At 46.5% G+C, this 27296-nt stretch overlaps 1 protein-coding gene across 2 annotated transcripts in view; it reads right to left on the bottom strand.

Annotated features, from left to right (window-relative positions):
* CYRIA (CYFIP related Rac1 interactor A) overlaps nucleotides 1-27296 on the bottom strand; it is a 108509-nt gene that overhangs the window by 44643 nt on the left and 36570 nt on the right. For both annotated transcript variants that reach the window (XM_059942177.1, XM_059942178.1), the window contains exon 2: nucleotides 14246-14394. The gene's annotated coding sequence lies outside the window, so the exon portion shown is untranslated. The remainder of the gene's footprint in view (nucleotides 1-14245; nucleotides 14395-27296) is intronic.

The raw sequence follows: 27296 nt of genomic DNA, 5'->3' as shown, positions 1-27296 counted from the left end.
AGTTTCTGCTGCATAACAAAGTGAATCAGCTATACGTATACGTGTATCCCCATATCCCCTCCCTCTTGTGTCTCCCTCCCACCCTCCCTATCCCATCCCTCTAGGTGGACACAAGGCACTGAGCTGATCTCCCTGTGCTATGCGGCTGCTTCCCACTAGCTAGCTATTTTACATGTGGTAGTGTGTGTATGTCCATGCCACTCTCTCACTTCGTCCCAGCTTACCCTTCCCCCTCCCCGAGTCCCTTTTCTGACACAACTACTAATATCTATTAAATGCCATCTTAGAGGATGTATGCTGATGACTTCCAAATTTATAACTGTCACCTTGATCCCCTCGCTTGAACTCCAGACTCATTTATCCCATTGACTGCTTGACTTCTAACAGACACCTCAAACTCCACATATCCAAAATTAAAGTTTTGGGTTTTTTTCCTAGAAATCTGCCCCTTCTACAGCCTTTCTTCTCTCTGTAAATGGCAATTCCGTGTTTCCAGACACTCCGGCTAAAAACGCCAGTTTCATCCTCGGCTTTCCTTTCTCTCACACCCCCTATCTAAGCTAACAAACCCTTCAGCTCTCCTTTGAGGATGCAGCTTGAATTTGATCGTTTCCCAGACATGGAGGCATACTTGGAGCCCCAGACCAACCCACAAGCCATCCCATCTCTTGCCAAGAGTATCATACTCACTTCCTCAACAGATTTCCCAGTTCCCAATCACTCAGTCAATTACCTATCTGGCAGCTCTAATGATGTTTTAAAAGTTTCAGCATGTCACTCCTCCGGTTAAATCCCTTCAGTGGTTTCCTGTGTCACTTAGAGTAAAATACAAGATTCTTATCACAGTCAACAAGGCCCTAGGTGACGTTACCCCAAGGTAGTTCATCTCGTACAACTCCCCTCCATCGCTGGGCTACTCACGGCTTCTGGCCTTTCCCCTTTCTTCGTTCTTGAACTTATCACATGTGTTTTTGCCACAGGACCGTTGCTAGTCCTTAGGCCTAGAATGCTTTCCCCCAATATATCTGCATGGTTTTTCTTTAGGCCTCTGTTCAGGGTTTACTTTTCAGTGGAGCCCAACCTAACCATCCTCTCCAACATCATACTTCACCCTACTCCCCGCTCACTGTCTTTATTTTTCTTTTTAATCTCTATCGCCATTAACATATATACCCCCAGATCCCAGACTAGGGCCTGACACACAGTAGGAACTCCATACATACAGGTGGAATGAATGAAGTCATCTGTTCATAAACATGACTCCCATGATCCCCTGGAGCTTCTCTTCCATCCAAACATAAGATTCTTCCTCCAGGCGCATGGGAGGAGAGGCTCTCAGGCCACCTGTTATTTTGGTCAGACACTCTTATTTGGGTAAGAATAGGGGAGAAGTAGTCATTTCACGGGATGGGCAAGTGCATGGTCAGTGAACCCGGTCCTAATGAGGAACAGCATGAACCTCTAAAATAGAAAGTGTGTTTTGGGGGTGAAAGTAGAGGGAGAGACGGTCAGGAGAATCTACTGAAGATTGATTATATAGGAACTTTGAATCCAGAAAGCAGAAGCAAGGAAACTCCAGGGCAGAAATGCAGCTCGGTGCCTTGGGCAGGTCAGACAGTTGTTGTGTAACCCCGGGGCCTGAAGGTCACGGAAGCTACCGCAACTGTAAGGCCTCTGTAATGCCACCAAATGCACGGGGAGTCACTGTCTCTTGTCCTAATCTGCTTCCAGCCACTTGTTTGCTACAAGACCTTGGGGAAGGTCACTCCCCCCGCTCTGAGGCTCATCCTTATCATCTGTAACCCACCAGGACTGGCTAGATGACCTGGGCAACTCCTCTCCGTTCCAACATCCTGAGGTTTTAATGCAATGAGAATGTCCAACAATTTCCAGAAATGTATTCAGGCAACCTAAAGCCACACCAGGAGCTAAGGTAATTAGAAACGGGATGAGACTTCCATTTAAGAAACAGAACTGCGCCTTGACAGCACTTTCACACAGCATCCCTGGCTTGTTCCTTGAAGCCCTTTGGATTTCCAGCTATTTGGGAAGGACGGTGGTGATAGATTCCCAGCACCATGCTATCTCAAAATTGGCCACTGCTGCAATCAGGGAGTACTCCAGAGTTTACCTCTGTGAAAAAGCAGTAATTCAGAAATCAGGTAGAACACTTAAACTATTAAAGAGAAATTGTTCTCAAGCTCTTTTGTACTTCCGAAGCATCAAACATCATGAGATACGCAGATGGGCTAACTACAACTAATTTTCATATATTTGATAAAGCGGGTCCCAAAGTACCTGTATTAGGCAATGCTTGGGCAGCCAGCTTTCATCTATCACGTGTATTCAAAGGTCTAATATGACGTTCTCTAATTCAGACTCTTTTCCTTTGGAATTCCAGAAGCAATTGAAAAGCCGCCGCAGTCCCAGCCCTCGGAGCCCAAATCAGATCTCACTGCAGTTACGATAATAATAAAATTGTAACATTAAGGCACTAGGTTGGGGATAATTTGCAAACACCAAAGCTATGTCCACTGGCTTTCAAAACAATTCCAAGAGATGGTGAAATGATGCTGTTAATTCCCAAGGCTTTGAAAGTCTACTTACTTTGCCCAGGAAATGGCAGCATTCAGTTGAAATAAGTAATAAATTCTTTCAACATTTCTAGAAATTACACTGAAGATTCTGTTTAGTTGACAAAACTCTTGTTGGCTCTGCCGGGTGATCTATCCACCTACGTTTCACTTTATGTGTGATTTGATTCAGCTGATCCCCACCTCCGCCCAAATCCAACACCCCTCCTCTCCCTTGCCACTAGCTCCCAAGTTAGAACTGGCCTCTTCCTTCTTATGGCCCTAATATATACACCCTGTGTATCCTGTATATATTTCTAACAAAAGTATAATATTCATATGTGTCTGCTCAGCTTCCTGAACGCAGGTCTTAATCATTGGTCCGACCTCCATACCCAGCACAGTCCTTAACAAGAGTACAGGAAAGTTGGTGCATAGTCAAAGGAGCAACTGCATGAACACTTCCCCATTTTAGAAACCAGAGCTACGTAAGACACGGTGCCTGCACCATCCAGTGAGGGTGAGAGGCTATGTTTAAAGACAGCTGTAACGAGTGGAAGATTCTAGTGAGGACTGGTACCTGGGAAGAGGGGGCAAGAGAGGAGAGGAATCCTGCGGCTGGAAGGATCTGGGAGGGTTTCATGCAGGAGGGGGGCTGTGGAGTGGGCGGGAGGCCAGGGAGAAACTGTCAGCGAGGCCTGGGGCTGGGACGAAGGGAACCCCAGGCCCCCACGGCTGAGATCACACTCTCGGTGGGTGGAGGTGAGAGGCCTCTGGAGGGACAGCTGTCACAGGCCTGGCCGTGAGACCTGTCGGCAGATCCCAGTCTCCTGGTTATGATGAAGTGGTGGAACCGGTTTTCCTAGGTGGCTTCTAAACCCACTATAAAGGTGGTTCTCTGCCAGGCAAACTTACATCCACCACCAGCCTGGGGCCTGCCGCGCTCCCGGAGCCTGTCCTGGGGGGACACGCTGCCCTCAGCTCCTCTCCCCACAGCCCCGGGAGCCCTCTCCCAGCCCCTCCCCATGGTCCCGTCACCCCCGCTTATCTGCCTGCGTCTCCTCTTAAAGGATAGATACCCCCAGCACCGGAACTGGGACTGGATTATGTTTGAATCCAAAGTAGGCTGTTCAGGGAATATGTTTCCGAATAAATGAGAAAGTGAGTGGGCAAGAGATGGCGTGGATGCCAAAATCTATATCCAAGGACCTCTTGTCAGAGTGCCAATCATCAGCTTAGAGCAAGAGGGAAGGAAAGACGAGGGGCTGGTGGGAGAGGAGGAAAAAAGTGAGAGAGAAGGAGGAATGAAAGAAAGGAAGAAAGGGATGAAGGAAGAAAAGAAAGAAGAAAGGAAGGAAGAAAGAAAGGAAAGAGGGAAGACAAATTGTTTCCCCACTTTCACATCTCATTTGATAAAGATGTAACCAGCTTCAGGCACATGAAGAAACAGACTCATAGGGGTCTCATCCTATGCTTGACAATTAAAAGAAAACTTGAGTCATCAGAAAAGCAAAATACGGCCTCAAGGATGCCCACATTAACTTCTGAAAAAGACATCTCCCGCCACTAGGAGTCACTTTCCCAAAGGGTGGCCTGTGGAGACTTCTGAGTGTCCGGAGGCTGAGCTGGGAGAAGTCCAAGGTCAGGGGCAGGCGTGGCAAAGGGACAGTGCCTCCTCATCAAGTGCAGGTGGAATAGCATTGTGTGGATGTTCTCTTCAACCCAAATTCCTGCACGGTGAGGAGGCCTGTATTCCGAAGTGGTCGTCACTGCTTTCCGCCTCGGGGCAGTGGGTCCTGCCCCAGGTAAGTCCTGTCCACTACTCTTCACTCACCTTTCCTAATACGTAACAGCGTGGGCACAGAGGGCCCTGAAGCTGAAATCCTGAAGACTCCAAAAATGACGTCACTCGTCACTCAACCCCCAGCTTCCCAAACCCTCATTCTCAGGTAAGCGTGATAATAGCAGCTGCTGATTGTCATTCCTGCACTCAATGCCATTTCCAGTGCTGCCCACAAATTATCTCATTTAATTCTCACAATAACCCTCCAACGCAGACAAGTAGTTTGGCTTTAAGAGTTACTGAAGCGATATATTTCTGTAAAAACCGAGAGCTTTTCTTTGGGCAAATGTAAGAGCTTGCAGTTAAGTACTTTCTCCACTAAGGGGCGTGCTCATCTCACGTTAAAAACGCCAGACCCGGTCAGGGTAGGTACTTAGTACAAAAGCAGAAGTTTGGAAAAAGGACAAAGCAGGGGGCTCAATTTCAATGCCCTGAATATATTCTTAGTAGTAAAAAGGGTTCAAATTCACAGCTGTGGTACCCAGTGCTTACTTAACACACTCACTCACTTCATTCCTGCTCAAGGTCATTTCAAAAGCATTGATCTTGACCACTTTGCTGGCAACGGAGCCATGACATTTGGGAAAGAAAAATTAATAGATTCAGCCATTTGACTTAGTAATCATCTTCCCCTGCCTCTTCCCCTCTTTTTTTTTTTTTTTTTTTAAGTATTTATTTATTTATTTATGGCTGTGTTGGGTCTTTGTTTCTGTGCGAGGGCTTTCTCTAGTTGCGGCAAGCGGGGGCCACTCTTCATCGCGGTGCGCGGGCCTCTCACTATCGCGGCCTCTCTTGTTGCGGAGCACAGGCTCCAGACGCGCAGGCTCAGTAATTGCGGCTCACGGGCCCAGCTGCTCCGCGGCACGTGGGATCTTCCCAGACCAGGGCTCGAACCCGTGTCCGCTGCATTGGCAGGCAGATTCTCAACCACTGCGCCACCAGGGAAGCCCTCTTCCCCTAATTTCTTAAATCACGTTTTCCACCCGGGGAAACATCTGTCTGGTGGCTGAATCAACTTGACTCCAGTTGCAAAATGTAAAGAGTAAAAGAAAAGAAAGAAAATGCTGAAATCTTATCCAAGCTTATCAAAATGAATTATGACAGCTCATTTTGGTGAAATGTTCACTTAAAATTATATTTTGGATCTGGAAGTGTAAATTAGGAGAGCGGGAGATCCTCCGCTAGCGATCGGTAACCCCACCCTGTATTTATAGACAGAGAGGCGTGCAGAAGTACAGCACTGCTTTCGCAGAGGATGCTCCTGCAGGAAACTCAACATACACAGAGAAGGCAGCAGAGGCACAGTGGAACGTCCCTGTTTGGATCGATCCAGCGAGACCACAATCAAACCAAACAAACAACCTTACCAAGTTTATCTCCAGATTTACGTTCAAACCCGGCCGTGCTCTTGATGACTCAACCGTGCGCTACCCTGGTTTCAACTTTACCCTGCAGCCGGGGTTTCCTGGCGGGTGTCTGTGGCCACAAATGACTAAATTTGAAAGCTGTGCCCTGCATCTGCCAGAGGGCTCCCAGTCCTCCCAGACAGATCAAGTACTGTTTAGGCTATTTCTAAATTCCACTTGAAGGCAGCAAATTGTTACTCAAGCACCAGGTCTGGGACTGCTCCGCAGTTCCTACCAGCTGAGAATCCAGCTAACCAAAGTAATCCCAGGTCATCTGATGAAGTGGAGTATGGAGTGTGTGAAACACGCTGAAGAGACAGTGGAGACACGGGCTCCCCTTTCACTTACTAGCCTATGGCCTTGGCCATGAGCTTGAGAACATTGCACTAGCCTAAGGATGTGAAGTTCCGGTGTCAAATCCCCTTTTCTTCCTGTATCTCACAAGTCAACGGTTGTTTTAGGATTGATTGTTTTAAGATAAATGAAACTAGGGCTTCCCCTTGGACTGGTTTCATATTCATTTTGTTTTACGAGTGAGTTCATTTATTGACCCCATCTGGCACAAATCAAAGCTCAAAAAGTAAGCAGGGATAGCACTGAGTAAGCCCTCACTAGGGACCAGGTCTTATGCTGAGTACTTGTCACACAGGATCCGAATCCTGGGTGCCTATAAAAGCTTTACTCCTGTCTCCCATTCTCCCGGGTTCTGTTCACTCATCTGAAAAAAGGATCAGACAGACTCAGGAGCAGGTGATCTCACAGATCCCTCTAAACAGTAAGCTTTTATGAAATTTCCAAGGCAGAACTCACTATAAATCTTTGTTAAAATAGAAAACCCAGGTGTTTAAATGCAATACTCACTTAAGCTAAAACACACACACACACACACACACACACACAGAAAACAATCCACCCACTGTACGCAGCAGTTAAGTAATGTGACTCACTAATATTTTGTCCGTCACTGGCCAGGCGGCTAGCATGTCTCGGAACCAATACGAGCAGCTCCCGTTCGGCTCCAACCAGGATGCCCGAAGCTCAGGGCTGTCGCTGCCGGGCTGTGACCTGGAAGATGTGCAAGGCGCACATGGCGGGCGCCCTCTTCCTACCCTCGGCCAGGGGAGCGGGTTGGCATGGTGACGCCTGAGACAGCTTTCACTTGATTCCTCCCTTCCCTTTCACTCTATTATCACTGTGTGAGATCTTGCCCCAGAAGAACAGAGAAATCCTGAGGGCGAGGTCTGATGTCAGGGGAGAACAAGCAAGTCTTTGTCAGGCCCTTCAAGGAGGAGGCCCGGCCAGGGCTCTCGGGCCGCACACAGAGGGGCCTGTGCTCGCTCTGCCGGGAGCAGAGGGGCCTTCTCCATCCTGTGCGATGGGGGCCCTTTGCTGGCGCATCCTGAGCCGTCTTCCTCCACTGACACAGGAGCTGGGCAAAGTGGATGGATCCCCACCTGCTGGCCCCAGGCACTTCACACCAAAAAGGCTTAAAGCAGAGCTTACCGGCCACACCACCACCAGAAAACCACTCTCACGAAGTCCACCCTCTTTAGCTCTGCCCCCAGTCTCCCACTCAGAATGGCACCCCTCCCTCATCATCCTTAGTCAACTCCTCCATCCTCTCAACCCCCTGTCCAGCCCTCGGCTCAGGCCTCCATCTCCTCCTCGCCACCCCCTTCACTCCAGGCCCCCCAGCTCCTCTGAGAAGCCGCCTGGCTCAGGGAACTCTCCAGACTCTCTCTGGTCTCCTACAAGGCTTCACCTGTCCCAATGGCAAAGGAGGAGTGATGTCCCACTGTGTTTATCATGTTGCCGACTCCGGCTTTGAAACGCCATCATCTAGGACGAGTTCTGCACCAAGGAGATGCTTAATAAACAGCCAGTAAACGATTGAACCCACAGCACAGCCCAGAAACGGAATAGAATATTCAAGTGAGGCTTTAGATCAAAAGAAAATCAGCGAACACTCATTGAGCCCTGACTATGGGCCAGGTACCACTCTGCACCCTTACGTGCATGAACTCACATCTCTGATCAGCCTCGTGTGGCAGGTCCTGTGGGCTCTCGTTCTGCAGATGAGGACAAGCTGCATGAGATGTCCGGTCAGCCCGAGCTCACCAGCTGCAAGTGGCGGAGGAGGGTCCCAGCCTGGGCTGTCCAGCTGCAGTCTCTGCTACTAACCACGGCAGGACACATCTCACGACAACCCCAGTGAAAGCAAATCTCACCCAAAGCCCACTCTGATGTACACCGTGCCATGTGGCCTCCCTTAAAACCAGGGACACGGGCCTTTGCAAATGTCATCACATGTCCAGCTCCTTGTATCCACATTATGGTAACTGAAGAAAATTGGTAGATTGCCATTGCCCTACTTCCTTGGCTAGCAGCGGAGTCAGGGCAGAAAGAGCTGACACGTGGGGAAAGGGTCCTGCGGAGCACTGATGGCCAAGCCTGCGATCACGTGAACGATTCTGCAGGACTCTTCTCTCTGCCAGTTTGCAGCGGGCTCCTGACCCCTGGCTTCCTTCCTGCTTTCCAGGTCAGGCGCGGTCTCCCTCCTGGGACTTCTGGACCGGCAGCTTACAAGTCCCCAAGAGAGAAAGGAAGCTCGCCATCAGGGCCAAGCGCAGCACTGCAAGCTGATTCTCCTCTTTTCCAACCCTTCTCTGGGCTGGAAGGCAGAGCTGCAAGGAGGACGGAGGGCTGGAAGAGGGGATTGAACAAGGGCAGCAGCTACACCGGGGGCTCCCAGCAGCAGGCTGGGAGGATGAGGTATAGCCCAGCCGTCCTTTTACTCTGTACTGGCTCAGCGGTTCTGTTTCCAGGACTGGTGGAGGCCCGGCCGTCCATGAGGACGTGAGGGCCTTGGTTTCTCACCTTCGAGAGCTTCCTGGGGGTGATGATGCGAATTCGGGTCCTACACTGGGGTCCCCCGGCACTACGTGGGGAGTCAGCAGGATTCAAGGACTCTCCTTGGGGACAAGTTCAGAAATGGAAGTTGGACAATCAAGCCTAGCACCCTCTTAGTGACGATGGAGAAGGGAAGGGGGGTCCAAGGGCAAAGGTGAGGCAGTGCCAGGCCTGGACCAGAACCCAAGTTAACCCTGATGCCAAACATTCCCTCCCTCCCTTCCTTCTTTCCTCCCTTTGCCCTGCCCTGCAGGCCGAGGCGGAGTGTGTTTGCCAGCACCGGAGGGATCTACGGAGGATTTCCGGCCACGTGCATCCCTGACGCCGCTGAGTTGCCCTGGCTCCTCCCAGCTCTGCAGTCTGAAGCCCTAGTTGAGAGACCCTTCCAAGGGCGAGTCTTAGTTGTAGAATCTCCTCCTTGGCTTACTGGAAGCTTCACCTATTTACAGGTAGGGTGATGCATAGCATATACAGTGGAAGAGGGACAGTTAGAAGAGGGTTTGAATCCTGACCACCTAATAGCTGTGGGCCTTGGGCAAGATGCTTCGTCATTCTGAGCTGCAGTCTCCTCTTCTGTAGGCGACACCGAAACTCCCTCCTGCTGTGCTTGTGAACATCCAATGCCGTGACCTTTAGAGACCTTGGCACATCTGGGGACGTGTGCAGGTCAGCAAGGTCAATTCTAAACCACACATCCATCTCCAACCAGCAAGTGTGCCTGGAGGTCATGGGCACCAGGCTCTGTGCTGGGTTAGAATAAATTCTATATAATATAAATGTGCATATACATGTATATATGCACTTACATATATATCATGCACGTATACACATGAGAATGTGCATATACATAACATATATATATATATATACACCTATTATATTTTTTCTAAGAGAAAGGTAGAAGGACAGATACAGTTTTAAAAATCTCTTGCAGTTTTCACTGTGAAGAAGCAGACCCAGGTCTCTGTAAAGTTGAATTTTGCCACCAGGCAGCTATGCTGTTCAATCAGTGTTTCTGGATGATGGAAATGGATTCCTCCTTCTCCTCTTTCTACTTCTTTTCTTGCCCCCCAACCCTTATCCTATTCTGCTCACTAACACCTCCATAGCGTCAGAGAAGAGATGAACTCAAATTAGTCAATTTGATTATTTTCAGTCACCGCTGGGCATGAGGTGGGAGGATGGCGACTAACGGATTTTTAAAAGCAGAGCTGAGGCATTATCTGTGCATGACGATGCCTCTGGCTATTTCCTCCCCACCACCATCACAGAGAACTGAGTTCATGAGAGTGGTGTTCTGTACTCTCTCCCAGATCCCAACTCCTACTCATCCTTCAGTGCCCAGCTCACATGGCCCCTGTTGGAAGCCTTCCCTGACTTGCCTGGGCAGAGGGCAGGCCCCCTCTCTGCACCCACATCACTTTGCTCACGCCGGGGCTCTTGCCCACCACCTGCTCCCATGACTGTTGGCTCCTCTGTCTTCGTCATGAGCTTAGGAACTCCTCGAGGGGCTGACTGGGCTTGATTTGTCTTGATGCTTCCAGGCCTAGCACAGTGTCTGGGGCATGGTGAGGGCTCAGGTATTATCTGTTTAATGAATGTGCACATTTTTAAAGAGAACACTCTTATTTTAGTGTTCAACAGAGAGAGGGTTTCAGAAATGGGTATTTGTTTTCTGACCAGAAAAAAACAGATCAAGATCTAAATGCCATCATTTCTACTAGAATAGCATGGACTGTTGCCAGCCACTTTCTCTCATCAGAAAAAAGGCTCCTGTTCTAACCATTCACCAGCAATTTGTGCAACAAGATGCACGTGAAGGGCTGTCAGCACTTACCACTCCCCAGGGCCCTGGGGGTGGAAAGGCCATGTATCTACCCTCACAACCTCCCATTCGGCTGATCTGTATGAACCCATTTTACAGCTGAGGAAACTGTTGTAATATTACAAGGAGTAGATATAAAATATGCACTTTAGAGAACAGGGGGTCAAATAAAATTCAGCCCTTTGCTTTGTAAGACTGCAACTTTATCAGGCCATCCATCTTTGCTTAAAGCTCTGTTACCAGCTCTGAGCTGTCCTCAGAGTGGACTCAACCCTCTCAGCTCGACATTCAAGGTCCCGGGTTAATCCTCCCAGCTTTTGTCTCCGAGTGAGTCCCTCTCTCTCAGACTCACCTCACCTCATCACCTCACCTGCACAGCCACAGCGAGTGACAGTGCCACAGTCCCTCCAAGAGGCAGCCCCCGTGTATGCTTCTCCTCTACCTGGAGACCTTCCCTGAAGTTTCTCACCCTCCCCGATATTCACCTAGCAGACCACCCCTCATCTCTAGGACGGAGTGGAGACAACGTGTCCCCAGGAAGCTTCCCCGGCTCTGCCCCTCACTCTGCTCACATGCTCCCAAGGACGGGGAGCTCACTACCTCAAGCGCCCCACCTCTTGGTCCCTCACACCCGCTCTGATCAGAACACTGATAACTGGGGTGCTGTCTCGTCACTAGCAGGCCTCCTAGTGAAACCATAAACAACTTGAGGGCAGGAGCTGAATCTCAGCATCCTTTTCCCCGGTGTCTAGCACTGGCGCTGACACAGAACAGGCACTCACATGTTTGCTGAATGGATTGGTCCTCCCTCTACCCAGAAGGCCAGACTTGGCAATAGTCTAGGTGGATGAATTCCAAGAGAATTGGTGCCAGTGACCTGTGGGAGGTCCCAGGGGAAATTCCTACTCTAGCAAATTGGTACCACGATGACCAAATTAGGACAACTGCTCACTAGGACCTGATTTATCGATGCATCTTCTCCAAGCAGCCTTGAACCAGTGCCGGGCCATGGGCTCCTAGGACGGGGAAGCCAAGTCTCATTTACCTCCAGAGTGTCAGTATGTAGTATCCAGTACGGGTTTTGGAATGAATGGCAAACACTCTACTGGGCAAGAACATCCATCTTTATTTCTATTTCAGGATGTTTTAGGGATGAAGCCTTTGAGACTCTCTGGGGAAGAGGGAGGAAGGGTACAGGATTCTCTGGAGAAGCCAAACAGAACATAAAAGCCCAAGTCTTCACGGTGGCTCATGAGGCCTGCACCACGCCTCTCTGTCCTCACCTCCTTCCATTGTCCCTCGTTCCTTCTGTTCCAATCCTATTGGCCACTTGCAGTTCCTTGAAGCCCAAGCACATCCCCACCCGACAGCCTTTGTTCCCTTTTCCCTTCAAGCCTCCCTCCCTCACTTTGTTCGGGTCCTGCTCCAATGACACCTAATCAGGGGGGCCTTCCCTGGTATCCTGCCTAAAACAGCAATGCCTGTTCCCCCAACTTCCTCTCTCTCTCTCTGACTTGGCTTTATTATCATTATTTACGCTTTATTTTTTCCATAACACTTAATACTACCTGGTATAATATATGCTTATTTATTTATTGACACTCCCCTGACCCCGCTAGAATGCAAGCTTGAAGAGAACAGAAATTTTGTTTGTTTTTTGTTTTGTGCGGATCCCTAACACCAAGAATACCCCTGGCTGCGTAGGACATGCTCCATACATATTTGTGGAATGCATGGATGGCTGGATAAATGAATGCCCCACAAGAGCTAACAGTCCACAGTCAAGGAAGAAAGCCAGTGCTGTGGGCCTGGACGAACACGTGCTTGAAACTTAACTGTCTCACTGAGGGGCCAGGACACCTGCTCCCGAATCAGCTGACTCCAACTGTGAGGACATTCCTTTGGGTCTTGGAAGTATGCTGGTTTGAAGTGAATAAGCTGCTGGGGGTGAGTTAGTTTTCAGCTACTATCCAATGGGACAAAGGATGGACTCAACAGGCCGGGAGGGTGGTGAGACCTGAGGTTGGATGTAACAGGGCAAACCTTCAAATGGCCGAACCACAGAGGGCGATCTGGCCAAGGCGAGGTGAGGGCAGGCCGCTATTGAAGAGGAACTCTGAAATCAAGATTAACAGCTCTTACCTTCCTTAACTGTGTGTGTAGACAAGATCTGTCCCTAGACTTTAGGCACAGGTTCAAATGCAACCCAATGAGGGCTCAAAGCTGTACTGAAATACCTCTGATTAAGCTGACATTTTTTGAGGTTTACTATAAGCAAGAAACTATGCTAACGCATTATCGTCTCTTTTGAGCCTCACCACAAGCTTACCACACAGGGAGGACTGTCCCCATCTTACGGATGGGGAAACAGAAGCTCAGGAGTTTACAACGATCTACGCAAAATCACTCAACCAATAAATAGCAGAACTGAGATTTGAAGTCAGGTCTGTCTAATTTCAAAAGCTCTTCTCCTTCCTCTGAAGTATGCTATAGCTCAGGGACCCCTCTGGGGAAAGAAACCATAAGAGGAAGAAAGGAAGGGAGCACAAGATAAATCTGTTCCCCTCAAGAATGAGAATCTGGTATAAGGACCAAGTCTGGGATAAAATAATCCCAGGAATTCAGAATTGGAAAATACCTGAGAAATCACCTGGTCTTACCTTCTCAGCTTTATGAAATGCTTCTGGTTTTAGTTTTGAAGGAAAATCAGGATATCTAAATGCAAAAGAAGAGCTTTAGGAGAGGACAGCAGAAGGTAACAGCAGCAACCACTGAAAGAGTAACAGGTGTGAGATTATCTCAGTGTACTGTCACTTCCTTCGTGACTCCTGACCTTGGATGTGTGGGTGCCCTGGGCCAGCTTAAAGGAGATGTGCTAATACAACCAAGTCCAAGGAGCTGAAATCAGCAGACCTTGAGTCACTGGAGAGGGATGTCAGCCCGTGTCAGGTCCAAGTTCAATGATGAAGTTCAATTAGGTGTGGCCCTCTCCTTCCAGATAAGAAGAAAAGTGCCCATAACTGGGAGAAGGTGAAAGAGGGAGAAAACCAACGTGCTGGCGGTGAGGGAAGAGGGCAAAGGGGAGTGGTGATCTGAGGCTGGTGCACCGCAGTGCCGAATTTACCTCTAAATTCAGCTGCATTTACCTCTAAAAATGTTATAGCAAGTGAGATGCCAGCCAGACTTCCGGCATGAGACCTAAATTCCATGCCAGGTGGGCTACTTCTCTCCCTGCTGGTCTCAATCTGGATGGCAAGAAAGAAGCCCTCAAGTGCATTCCGCAGGGACAAAGCGACCTCCAGCAACAGCTCTAATCTGCTCTCCCCCTGCATGTAGTTCCAAGCAACTCTGTTTCCTGCCTAAACACTAAAAAGACTCAAGATAGCGACGGCTCCCACTCAGAATGCAGTTATAGAACCCAGGGACATTTAAGCACTTCAAAATTACAGCTACTTTGAAGTGCACATCAATTCTTCATTATGTCCTTGTTTTTTTTTTTTTTTTTTTTTCCTTGTACATGTATGTGGTGTTAGGAAGCATGGCTTCCAATCAGAGATGACAAATCTGGTGGAAGGACCATCCTCAATACTTCCAGGTATCCTGTAAGCCTGCATATCGCAGATTCTCTGCACTACAATGTTGGTCATCACCGTGCTGCTGGCTATAAGCAAAGACAGTTGATTCTTACCTGGAGATCTCCCTTGTGACTCAGATTCACCAATCCAGGCTGATGGAACGAACCAGATGAGCTGTTTGGCCAAGACAAGTCTGGCTCCCTAAATCAGGGATATGGTCCCCGAGAGTCCTGTGCTTTCTCTGTCCTTGGTGAGTGATAACCTGCAGAAAGGGAATGCAAGTCATGTTACTAGGAGAGGCCGTTTCCTCTTCTCCTCTCGTCATAATACATTCTTTTAAGGAGAGCAGAGAGAGTCCCAGAATCACAGATTACTAGGGCCAGAAGAAATGCAATAACCTTGTCTAATGCTTCTGTAGTTGAGGAAACTGAGGCTCAGAGAAGAAAAGAACTTCATTCAAGGGTTTAGCCGCTCGGGATGAGATTCCAGATTAGAATGTGTCTCTGACTCTCTGGTCTCTGGAATTTTTTAAAAAAGCAGCCACATGATCGGGCTGACTTCTCAAACAAGTGGTCACTGACCCTGAATAGAAGTCTTTTCTTTTATTTAATGGATTTTCAAAACGAGAGGTGGCACTTTTTTCCACATTGCTGTTTTTGTTGTTTTACCCCTGGGAGCTCACTGAGTAAAAGAGTCCACCTCAGGCATGAGGTTGGGAGGGTTCTCCCTTTTTCTCATTAGAAAAATATTGTTATGGAATAGTGGGACCTGTGGGCACAGCAGTGGGTAGACTTGGTCTTTTAATGATAGATGTATGTGCACCCAGCCTCTAGGTCTCCTGGTCTCTCTCTGTCTCTGTCTCTATCTCTCTGTCTCTTTCTGTCTGTCTGTCTCTCTCTCCATGTTTCTATCTCTCTGTCTCTTTCTGTCTGTCTGTCTCTCTCTCCATGTTTCAGAAAAACACAGGAACAGACATGGATTTTCCTCCCATGAGTATCATTTATTATGTGATTTTTCTTTTTTTTATTTTTATTAAAGTCTAGTTGATTTACAACGTTGTATTACTTTCTGGTGTACAGCAAAGTGATTCAGTTATACATATACACACACACATATATGTTCTTTTTCAGATTCTTTTCCATTATGGTTTATTACAGGATACTGAATATAGTTCCCTGTGCTACACAGTAGGACCTTGTTGTTTTATTATGTGATTTTTCTGAACACCGAACATTTGAACAGCCACTCCTTGAGGCCAAAAACCAAAACCAAAGAAGGGATCTCACATTTGTTAAGCAAATAATGTCTAACAAGCACATCCGGTGAATCTTGCATTTTCCTAATTTGTCCTCAAAAATTCTGCTAAAGGTACCAGGAACTCCATTTTTCCAAAGGGTTAGGGAACCGAGCTAGAGAGAACTAGAATGCCCTGAAGAGTCGTAAAGAAAATTCGGTGCAGAACTCATGGTGAAAATTCGGTGCAGGCATGAACTCATATCTAACTCCCAAATCGATGTTTTGTCCATCTAAACCAGACTAGAGCTATTAGGCCAAGACGCTAGGAGTTGTCTTATTTTTCCAGTGTGTTAGCTGGAAGGCAGGAGAAAGTTCTTTGGCAGCTGTTAATGTTGCAAGGACGTGAAGAGTTATTCTCGTTAGATTCTCATTCAGAGAGGAGGCTCTAAAGGCCCCGGCTTCCTGCATGCTGCCGGCCAGGGCTCATGTGCCCCAGAGAAGCCAGGCTGGCCCTGGCTCTGGGCAACCAGAGGGCCCGTCAGGAAATCGTGATCATCAACGCTGGGCCTCTGTTCCTGTTCTGGGACAGGGCTGGAGAGATGGGGTGGGGATGGAGAAAGAGGAAGAGAAAACAGGAAGTTGGGGGGAAGGGAAGGAAATGATAGAGAAAACACAGCAACTTTAGCCTGATGAGAAAGTGATTTCTGAGCGCTGCATTTTGGGAAACCAGGTCACAGTGGTAGTGGTGGAGAGGAGTTTTGTTTCCTCTGAACTTGGGGTTGTGCCTGTGAATTCCCATCAGAGCACAGTCTGAGGAAGAGGGTGCCTGCCACAGGTGCTGTCTCCCAGGGGCACCCGAGTGCAGACACTGGAGAAGGTGAATTTCTAAAGAAGAATCCCCAGGTGAGACCACCTCTCTCACCTCTCGGCTGTAGTTGAGGCCAGATGAGTCATAAAAGGACCTGGAAACAAGAAAAGCTTTCGAGGTGATCAGGCCTCAGGGGCGCTATCCCATCCCCACCGCTTTCCTTCTCAAATGCTCTCAAAATTATAACTCATTTTCAGTGTATCTGATTAGGACTTGATTCCCCCAGTGGGCCAGGAAGAATCCCGCTTTCTCTTCTACCGCAAAACTAAGAGGGTCAGGCCAGCAGAACGCTGAGTCTCCTCCAGACCATGACTCTAGTAAGATACTTCCAGAATCTTTCCCTACCATTTTGTCCACTCTACTTCATTATAGACACTACAAAAGTTCCCCAACTCCCAATGTGCATCCTGAAGGCTGGCAGTCACCTGGTGAGTTGAACAACCACACAAGTAGACAACCCTAATAATAATCTAATCACACTGTAATACCAATACTAATAATACTCTACAGTTTCCCGATGGGTACTAGAAGGTGGGCAGGGAACACAGAGCCCCCTAACAGGCAAACCCTCAGATACCAATTCCACCCACTCCAGTGGTTCCCCAAACTGGTTGTGCAACTGGAGAAGCTAAAAAGAAAAAAGTACCATCCCAACCTGGAGTAGAGGCCAAGCTTCTGGAGAGTTTTATGTCACCAATTGGCTCTGGTCCACGGACCAGCATTTAGATACCTTGGCTCCTAACCCAGCCCTCACCAGGTCCCACCTCCTCCCATCTTACTGATTCAATCACGGAGACCCTACTGTGGAGGAGCTCGCTCCAGGGATCTGTCCTTGACTCTCTAAACTACTCCCCCACCATCCAAATAAACACAGAGCAATAAAAAGTAAGCCTATCTTTGAGAGGATTCCAAGCTTTTTGAAGAGATGGCTGGTGGTTTCCTGTCTGAGTCACTCACAGGCCAGAGGTCCCTCAGGGAGGACAGAGATCGAGCAGGGAAAGACACTTACAACCCCCGTCTAGGTCCCCACCAGCAGCCCAACCTCACACAACATCCACAAGTCCGCTTCCGTCGCCAGTGGTTACGAAAGACCAGAGCTGCTGCCAGCGTCACTCTGCTCCGTGAAGGAGACTGACACCACCTGAGACCGTCAGGAGGTGGCACTTCGGCACATCTGGCAGCCTGCGAAACACTTTTCAGTATCTTGTCTTCTTTGGTCATTTTAAGAGACAAGACAAAGCATGGGGTCATTAGCACATTTTAAAAATGGGGAAAGGCTTCCCTGGTGGCGCAGTGGTTGAGAATCCGCCTGCCAATGCAGGGGACACGGGTTCAAGCCCTGGTCTGGGAAGATCCCACATACCGCGGAACAACTGGGCCCGTGAGCCACAACTACTGAGCCTGCGCGTCTGGAGCCTGTGCTCCGCAACAAGAGAGGCCGCGATAGTGAGAGGCCCGCGCACCGCGATGAAGAGTGGCCCCCGCTTGCCACAACTAGAGAAAGCCCTTGCACAGAAACGAAGACCCAACACAGCCAAAAATAAATAAATAAAATAAATAAATTTAAAAAAAAAGAAAAGATGACTACTATCTTAAAAAAAAAAAAAAATGGGGAAGCTGAAATCTAGAGACATAAAATGACTTCTCCCGGGTCACACAACAGAACCGAAACTAGAACAGGCATCTCCTGACCTCCAGTCCAGTGACCTGTGACCTTTTCGCTACCTCCTGTGCTCCCCTTACCCCCCCCCCCCCCCCACGCCCCCATTCACGGGAGGGGCTGACAAAAGCTGTGTGTCTTCCGCTTTTGCATGGTTCTGGAAGTGACAGGGCTGGGCAGGGGGCAAACTGAGAGAAGGCGATGCATACGGATGGTGAGGGGCCTGGAGGGCCTGGAAGACCACCCCCTGCCCTCCAGGCTGAGCAGACACGGAATCTAAAGCCCGGGTGGGAGCCTGCTTGTTCAAGCCCCAAGTTAACCAGCAGCGGAGCCTATCCCGAGTCAGGGAACCTCATTACGGGCTCTCGCACAGGCACCAGGAGCCCTGGCCAACGAGAAGAATGACAAACGGGTAGGTTTTTTGTTTGTTTGTTTGTTTTTTAATATCTTTATTAGAGTATAATTGCTTTACAATGGTGTGTTAGTTTCTGTTTCACAACAAAGTGAATCAGCTATACATATACATACATCCCCATATCTCCTCCCTCTTGCGTCTCCCTCCCACCCTCACTATCCCACCCCTCTAGGTGGTCACAAAGCACCGAGCTGATTTCCTAGTGCTATGCAGCTGCTTCCCACTAGCTAGCTATTTTACATTTGGTAGGGTATATATGTCCATGCTACTCTCTCACTTCGTCCCAGCTTACCCTTCCCCCTCCCCGTGTCCTCAAGTCCATTCTCTACGTCTGCATCTTTATTCCTGTCCTGCCCCTAGGCTCTTCGGAACCATCTTTTTTTTTTTGTTTTTAGATTCCATATATCTGTGTTAGCATACGGTGTTTGTTTTTCTCTTTCTGACTTACTTCACTCTGTATGACAGACTCTAGGTCCATCCACCTCACTACAAATAACTCAATTTCGTTTCTTTTTATGGCTGAGTAATATTCCATTGTATATATGTGACACATCTTCTTTACCCATTCATCTGTCAATGGACACTTAGGTTGCTTCCATGTCCTGGCTATTGTAAATAGAGCTGCAATGAACATTGTGGTACATGACTCTTTTTGAATTATGGTTTTCTCAGGGTATATGCCTAGTAGTGGGATTGCTGGCTTGTATGGTAGTTCTATTTTTAGTTTTTTTAAGGAACCTCCATACTGTTCTCCATAGTGGCTGTATCAATTTACACTCCCACCAATAGTGCAAGAGGGTTCCCTTTTCTCCACACCTTCTCCATCATTTATTGTTTGTAGATTTTTTGATGATGGCCATTCTGACTGGTGTGAGGTGATACCTCACTGTAGTTTTGATTTGCATTTCTCTAATGATTAGTGATGTTGAGCATCCTTTCATGTGTTTGTTCGCAATCTGTATATCTTCTTTGGAGAAATGTCTATTTAGGTCTTCTGCCCATTTTTGGATTGGATTGTTTGTTTTTTTGATATTGAGCTGCATGAGTTGCTTGTAAATTTTGGAGATTAATCCTCTGTCAGTTGCTTCACTTGCAAATATTTTCCCCCATTCTGAGGGTTGTCTTTTGGTCTTGTTTATGGTTTCCTTTGCTGTGCAAAAGCTTTTAAGTTTCATTAGGTACAATTTGTTTATTTTTGTTTTTATTTCCATTTCTCTAGGAGGTGGGTCAGAAAGGATCTTGCTGTGATTTATGTCATAGACTGTTCTGCCTATGTTCTCCTCTAAGAGTTTGACAGTGTCTGGCCTTACATTTAGGTCTTTAATCCATTTTAGTTTATTTTTGTGTATGGTGTCAGGGAGTGTTATAATTTCATTCTTTCACATGTAGCTGTCCAGTTTTCCCAGCACCACTTATTGAAGAGGCTGTCTTTCCGCCATTGTATAGTCTTGCCTCCTTTATCAAAAATAAGGTGGCCATATGGGCGTGGGTTTATCTCTGGGCTTTCTAACCTGTTCCATTGATCTATATTTCTGTTTTTGTGCCAGTACCATATTGTCTTAATTACTGTAGCTTTGTAGTATAATCTGAAGTCTGGTAGCCTGATTCCTCCAGCTGTTTTTCTTTCTCAAGATTGCTTTGGCTATTCGGGGTCTTTTGTGTTTCCATACAAATGTGAAATTTTTTGTTCTAGTTCTGTGAAAAATGCCACTGGTAGTTTGATAGGGATTGCATTGAATCTGTAGATTGCTTTGGGTAGTATAGTCATTTTCACAATGTTGATTCTTCCAATCCAAGAACATGGTATATCTCACCATCTGTTTGTATCATCTTTAATTTCTTTCATCACTATCTTATAGTTTTCTGCATACAGGTCTTTTGTCTCCTTAGGTAGGTTTATTCCTAGGTATTTTATTCTTTTTGTTGCAATGGTAAATGGGAGTGTTTTCTTAATTTCACTTTCAGATTTTTCATCATTAGTGTATAGGAACGCTAGAGATTTCTGTGCATTAATTTTGTATCCTGCTACTTTACCAAATTCATTGATTAGCTCTAAGTAGTTTTCTGGTAGCATCTTTAGGATTCTCTATGTATAGTATCATGTCATCTGCAAACAGTGACAGCTTTACTTCTTCTTTTCTGATTCAGATTCCTTTTATTTCTTTTTCTTCTCTGACTGCTGTGGCTAGAACTTCCAAAACTATGTTGAGTAATAGTGGTGAGAGTGGACAACCTTGTCTTGTTCCTGATCTTAGAGGAAATGGTTTCAGTTTTTCACCATTGAGAACGATGTTGGCTGTGGGTTTGTCATATATGGCCTTTATTATGTTGAGGTAAGTTCCCTCTATGCCTATTTTCTGGAGGGTTTTTATCATACATGGGTGTTGAATTTTGTTGAAAGCTTTTTCTGCATCTTTTGAGACGATCATATGGTTTTTCTCCTTCAATTTGTAAATATGGTTTATCACATTGATAGATTTGTGTATACTGAAGAATCCTTGCATTCCTGGGATAAACCCACTTGATCATGGTGTATGATCCTGTTGTTTTTTTTTTAATCAAGCCAAATTCCTTCACTCAATGGATTCTCACTGAGCCCTTTTTTTTTTTAATTAATTCATTCATTCATTTTTTTGGCTGTGTTGGGTCTTCGTTTCTGTGGGCTTTCTCTAGTTGTGGCAAGCGGGGGCCACTCTTCATCGCGGTGCATGGGCCTCTCACTGTCGTGGCCTCTCTTGTTGCAGAGCACAGGCTCCAGATGCGCAGGCTCAGTAGTTGTGGCTCACGGGCCTAGTTGCTCCGTGGCATGTGGGATCTTCCCAGACCAGGGCTTGAACCTGTGTCCCCTGCATTGGCAGGCAGATTCTCAACCACTGCGCCACCAGGGAAGCCCTGTATGATGCTTTTAATGTGCTGTTGGATTCTGTTTGCTAGTATTTTGTTGAGGATTTTTGCATCTACGTTCATCAGTGATATTGGCCTGTAGTTTTCTTTGAGACATCTTTGTCTGGTTTTGGTATCAGGGTGATGGTGACCTTGTAGAATGAGTTTGGGAGTGTTCCCCCCTCTGCTATATTTTGGAAGAGTTTGAGAAGGATAGGTGTTAGCTCTTCTCTAAATGTTTGATAGGATTTGCCTGTGAGGCCATCTGGTCCTGGGCTTTTGTTTGTGGAAGATTTTTAATCACAGTCTCAATTTCAGTGCTTGTGAATGGTTTGTTTATATTTTCTATTTCTTCCTGGTTCAGTCTCCGAAGGTTGTGCTTTTCTAAGAATTTGTCCATTTCTCCCTGGTTGTCCATTTTATTTGCATACAGTTGCTTGTAATAATCTCTCATGATCCTTTGTATTTCTGCAGTGTCAGTTGTTACTTCTCCTTTTTCATTTCTAATTCTATTGATTTGAGTCTTTTCTCTTTTTTTCTTGATGAGTCTGGCTAACGGTTTATCAATTTTGTTTATCTTCTCAAAGAACCACCTTTTACTTTTATTGATCTTTGCTATCATTTCCTTTATTTCTTTTTCATTTACTTCTGATCTGATCTTTATGATTTCTTTCCTTCTGCTAACTTTGGGTTTTTTTTGTTCTTCTTTCTCTAATTGCTTTAGGTGTAAGGTTAGGTTGTTTATTTGAGATGTTTCTTGTTTCTTGAGGTAGGATTGTATTGCTATAAACTTCCCTCTTAGAACTGCTTTTGCTGCATCCCATAGGTTTTGGGTCATTGTGTTTTCACTGTCATTTGTTTCTAGGTATTTTTTGATTTCCCCTTTGATTTCTTCAGTGATCTCTTGGTTATTTAGTAGTGTATTGTTTAGCCTCCATGTGTTTGTATTTTTTACAGATTTTTTCCTGTAATTCATATCTAGTCTCATAGCGTCGTGGTCAGAAAAGATACTTGATACAATTTCAATTTTCTTAAATTTACCAAAGCTTGATTTGTGACCCAAGATATGATCTATCCTGGAGAATGTTCCATGAGCACTTGAGAAGAACGTGTATTCTGTTGTTTTTGGATGGAATGTCCTATAAATATCAATTAAGTCCATCTTGTTTAATGTATCATTTAAAGCTTGTGTTTCCTTATTTATTTTCATTTTGGATGATCTATCCATTGGTGAAAGTGGGGTGTTAAGGTCCCCTACTCTGATTGTGTTACTGTTGATTTCCCCTTTTATGGCTGTTAGCATTTGCCTTATGGATTGAGGTGCTCCTCTGTTGGGTGCATAAATATTTACAATTGTTATATCTTCTTCTTGGATTGATCCCTTAATCTTTATGTAGTGTCCTTCTTTGTCTCTTGTAACAGTCTTTATTTTTAAGTCTATTTTGTCTGATATGAGAATTGCTACTCCAGCTTTCTTCTGATTTCCATTTGCCTGGAATCTTTTTCCATCCCCTCGCTTTCAGTCTGTATGTGTCCCTAGGTCTGAAATGGGTCTTTTGTAGACAGCATATTTATGGGTCTTCTTTTGTATCCATTCAGGTAGTTTGTCTTTTTGTTGGAGCATTTAATCCATTTACATTTAAGGTAGTTATCGATATGTATGTTCCTATTACCATTTTCTTAATTGTTTTGAGTTTGTTATTGTAGGCCTTTTCCTTCTCTTGTGTTTCCTTTAGCTGTTGTTGTAAAGCTGGTTTGGTGGTGCTGAATTGTCTTAGCTTTTGCTTGTCTGTAAAGGTTTTAATTTCTCCGTCGAATCTGAATGAGATCCTTGCTGGGTGAAGTAATCTTGGTTGTAGGTTTTTCCCTTTCATTACTTTAAATATGTCCTGCCACTCCCTTCTGGCTTGTGGAATTTCTGCTGAAAGATCAGCTGTTAACTTTATGGGGATTCCCTTCTTTGTTGTTTTTTTTCCCTTGCTGCTTTTAATATTTTGTCTTTGTATTTAATTTTTGATAGTTTGATTAATATGTGTCTTGGCGTGTTTCTCCTTGGACTTATCCTGTATGGGACTCTCTGTGCTTTCTGGACTTGATTGACTATTTCCTTTCCCATATTAGGGAAGTTTTCAACTATAATCTCTTCAGATATTTTCTCAGTCCCTTTCTTTTTCTATTCTTCTTCTGGGACCCTTATAATTCGAATGTTGGTGCATTTAATGTTGTTCCAGAGGTCTATAAGACTGTCCTCAGTTCTTTTCATTCTTTTTTCTTTATTCTGCTCTGCAGTAGTTATTTCCACTATTTTACCTTCCAGGTCACTTATCCGTTCTTCTGCTATTGATTCCTTCTAGAGAACTTTTAATTTCATTTATTGTGTTGTTCATCATTGTTTGTTTGCTCTTTAGTTCTTCTAGGTCCTTGTTAAACGTTTCTTGTATTTTCTCCATTCTATTTCCAAGATTTTGGATCATCTTTACTATCATTACTCTGAACTCTTTTTCAGGTAGACTGCCTATTTCCTCTTCATTTGTTTGGTCTAGTGGGTTTTTACCTTGCTCCTTCATCTGCTGTGTATTTCTCTGTCTTCTCATTTTGCTTAACTTACTGTGTTTGGGGTCTCCTTTTTGCAGGCTGCAGGTTCGTAGTTCCCATTGTTTTTGGTGTCTGCCCCCAGTGGCTAAGGTTGGTTCAGTGGGTTGTGTAGGCTTCCTGGTGGAGGGGACTGGTGCCTGTGTTCTGGTGGATGAAGCTGGATCTTGTCTTTCTGGTGGGCAGGACCATGTCCCATGGTGTGTTTTGGGGTGTCTGTGACCTTATTATGATTTTAGGCAGCCTCTCTGCTAATGGGTGGGGTTGTGTTCCTGTCTTGCTAGTTGTTTGGCATAGGGTGTCCAGCACTGTCGCTTGCTGGTCATTGAGTGGAGCTGGGTCGTAGCATTGAGATGGAGATCTCCAGGAGAGCTTCTGCCGTTTGATATTACGTGGGGCCGGGAGGTCTCTGGTGGACCAATGTCCTAAACTCGGCTCTCCCACCTCAGAGGCACAGGCCTGACACCCGGCCGGAGCACCAAGAGCCTGTCAGCCACATGGCTCAGAAGAAAAGGGAGAAAAAAAGAAAGAACGAACGAATGAAAGAAAGAAAGAAAAGAAAAGAAAATTTTAAAGTTGTTAAAATAAAAAATTTTTTAAAATTATTAAAAATAAAAAAATTAAAAAGTAATAAAAAAAAAGAAAGAAGAGAGCAACCAAACCAAAAAACAAATCCACCAATGAAAACAAGCACTAAAAACTGTACTAAAAAAAAAAAAAAAGGGACAGACAGAACCCTAGGACAAATGGTAAAAGCAAAGCTATACAGACAAAATCACACAAAGCAGCATACACATTCACACTCACAAAAAGAGAAAAAGGAAAACTATATATATATATATCTTTTGGGAAGTCTGAATTCTTCTGCCAGCACTCAGTAGGTGTTCTGTAGGAGTTGTTCCACATGTAGATGTATTTCTGATGTATTTGTGGGGAGGAAGGTGATCTCCAAGTCTCACTCCTCCACCATCTTGAAGGTCTCTCCCAAACGGGTTGGTTTGTAGATAACAAATATGACTCCTGTTCATTAGGGACCTGTGGCACATCAGGCGTCATTTAATGCTGGACACCTGGTGACTCCCTGAAACCTCTCAGCAGCCACACTAGATAGATGGGCGTTACTCTTGCCCACTTTTACAGATGAGGAAACTGAGGCACTTGCCCAAGGGATCTGGCTTTTGAGTGGCAGAGCCAAGATTTGAATTCCTGCAGTCTGGCTCCAATTCCTGCTCTTAACCACTATGTGGTTAATACTCCATCTCAAAGCAGTTGCATTAAAAAAAAAGAAAAAAGGAAAGAAAGGGAGAGACATGCAGAACAGTCAATTAGTGGAAAGAAACAGGGATAAAGGAAGGGCACTAGGAACAGATAACACCTTCATTCCAAAGGCAGAGGAAAGGAGGAAACTCTCCAGGCGGGGAAATATTGATTGAAAGGTGCTGAACAGGCAGGACCGGGATTCTGGTCCCCAGCCCTTTGTGGGTGGCAGCCCCCCGGTGTCAGCCAGCACCAGTAAATGACTTCCTGGCCTTGGTGCTGACACCACACCCCTCGTGGGAGGCGGAAGTGGAGTGGGCTGGGGAGGGGATGGAGGGAGGGCCCAAGATGGGAGAGTCATCAGGGTGGGTGGAAGGGATGATGTTTCGGGAACCCAGCTCCCCTGTCACAGAGGGTGGGACCCACTGGTCAGGCTGGCTAGCAAGGCTCTGCCAAGAGTCCCCACCTCAAACGGTGAGTGCACACACTCCCAGGGCCACCCGGTTCTGGGGATGCTGGGTGACTTCAGCCTCACAAAGACCCGGAGAGCAGGGCAGGACAGGGATCATCCCTCACCGTTTCACAGCCGGGGAGACCAGAGCCGCAGTAATGATAGTCATGACATCATCGCCACCATCATCGTTATCACCATGGTCATCGTCATGGCGGCCACCATTTGCTGGAGCCTGTCATGCACCAGAAAATGAACTAGATGCTTTACATGGGTTACTCAGTAAACATCAACTCTGTGAGGGCCGTAACATTATTCCTAATTTATAGTTGAGACAAGCTAAATAATATCCTAAAGGTCAAAAAGCTAGTTGGCTAGGAGGAAGGATTTGAACTGCTGTCTGACATTTTGGCCCATGGTGTCACCTCTAAGCCACATGTGCCGTGAAATGGTGACAGGCTCTGCCCATGACTGATGGTGCTAACCCGCAGCCAACTTTTGAGATGTTAAAGCACATGGGTGCTTTTACAGGTCTTTAAACTTAAATATATTATCCACACTCCAACTATACTAAGTGCACATACACGGTTACATACAATTAAGGTGACCGCGTGATTTATCCTCCAAACCTGGGTACTTCTGAGAGTGAAAAGGGTCTATTAATAATGCTGCTGGGACAACGGGCATAACCCAGGCCTGTCCCAGGCACACGAGGACATAGGGTCATCCTGGTATAACCCACAGTCCCAGGGTGGGTTCTTTTATGTCTCGCTGTGTCGGTGGGAAACTCTCCTGAATGATCCCCTGCTTTTCAATCCACCCAAACACTCCTTGGCAACAATTCACTCTCCCTCTGCTCACCATAAAGTCTTCTAAGTCCATTGGGCTGGCAGGCCTTATGCAAGCTGATCATAAAGCGGGCACGCTATGATTCGGGAAGCAAGGGTGTGACTAGTTTGGCAATATATTTAGAAATGACTGCTGGGTGCCCTGTGCCCTTGCACCCAGAACCTGAATGTGCAGCTGTTCTGATAATCAGCCAGTCCCCCAAACCTGAGGGCCTGATGGCTCCCCCATCTCGTGTGGCCTAAGGTCATGGGACGGGCAACCAGTGTGAGCTGGGCTGCCCAGCCCGCTGGAGAAACTGTCGTCCACTGACAGGACGCAAGACCCCGCTTCCTCGGGGGGCAGCGCACGGCTGGGACAGGTGGCCTGTCTCCATTCCCAGCAGGCACTGACCTCCCCAACCCCCGGAGGGTGTGGGGCTGTAGCCCTCTGGCCAGGGATGTCCCCTTTGATCCCACAGGCCTGGGGAGGATGGAGGCTGCACTTAAAGCTTGCTTTTTGTTTCTTAAGAATCTGCCTTCTTAAGAATCTCTGGTCGAGAGGAAAAAGAATCTGCTGTTCTTTTGAAACCAGGAAATCAGTCTTGAATCAAACTCACACATCAATACAAGTGAAATGCTAACAAGAAAGCAACAGGCATTAGTCCACTCTCTGAAGAGGTGTTTCCTGCATTTATTTAATCAGGGGCATCCCAGGACTTCTGGTCCTGCGATTTTCTGACAGCTCAGGGAAGCTTCGCCACGCTGGGGAGCCCAGAGACCCCGGAAGGGGCTCAGGGCTCTGACCCTGCAATAACACAGCCAGCCAGCCTCTTTATTTGTTTTGCATAGAAGTTTTTGCCAGTGATAGTTTTTGGTAATGAGGAAGACCTTTGTTCTTCCCAAATTAGGCCACATTCACAGGTTGTTGGGGGTTAGGGCATGGACTTATCTTTTTGGGGACCACTATTCAACCCA

The sequence above is a fragment of the Balaenoptera ricei genome, chromosome 13, assembly GCF_028023285.1.
Source record: "Balaenoptera ricei isolate mBalRic1 chromosome 13, mBalRic1.hap2, whole genome shotgun sequence".
Lineage (NCBI taxonomy): Eukaryota > Metazoa > Chordata > Mammalia > Artiodactyla > Balaenopteridae > Balaenoptera > Balaenoptera ricei.
This window is presented reverse-complemented; position numbering and strand designations above follow the sequence as displayed.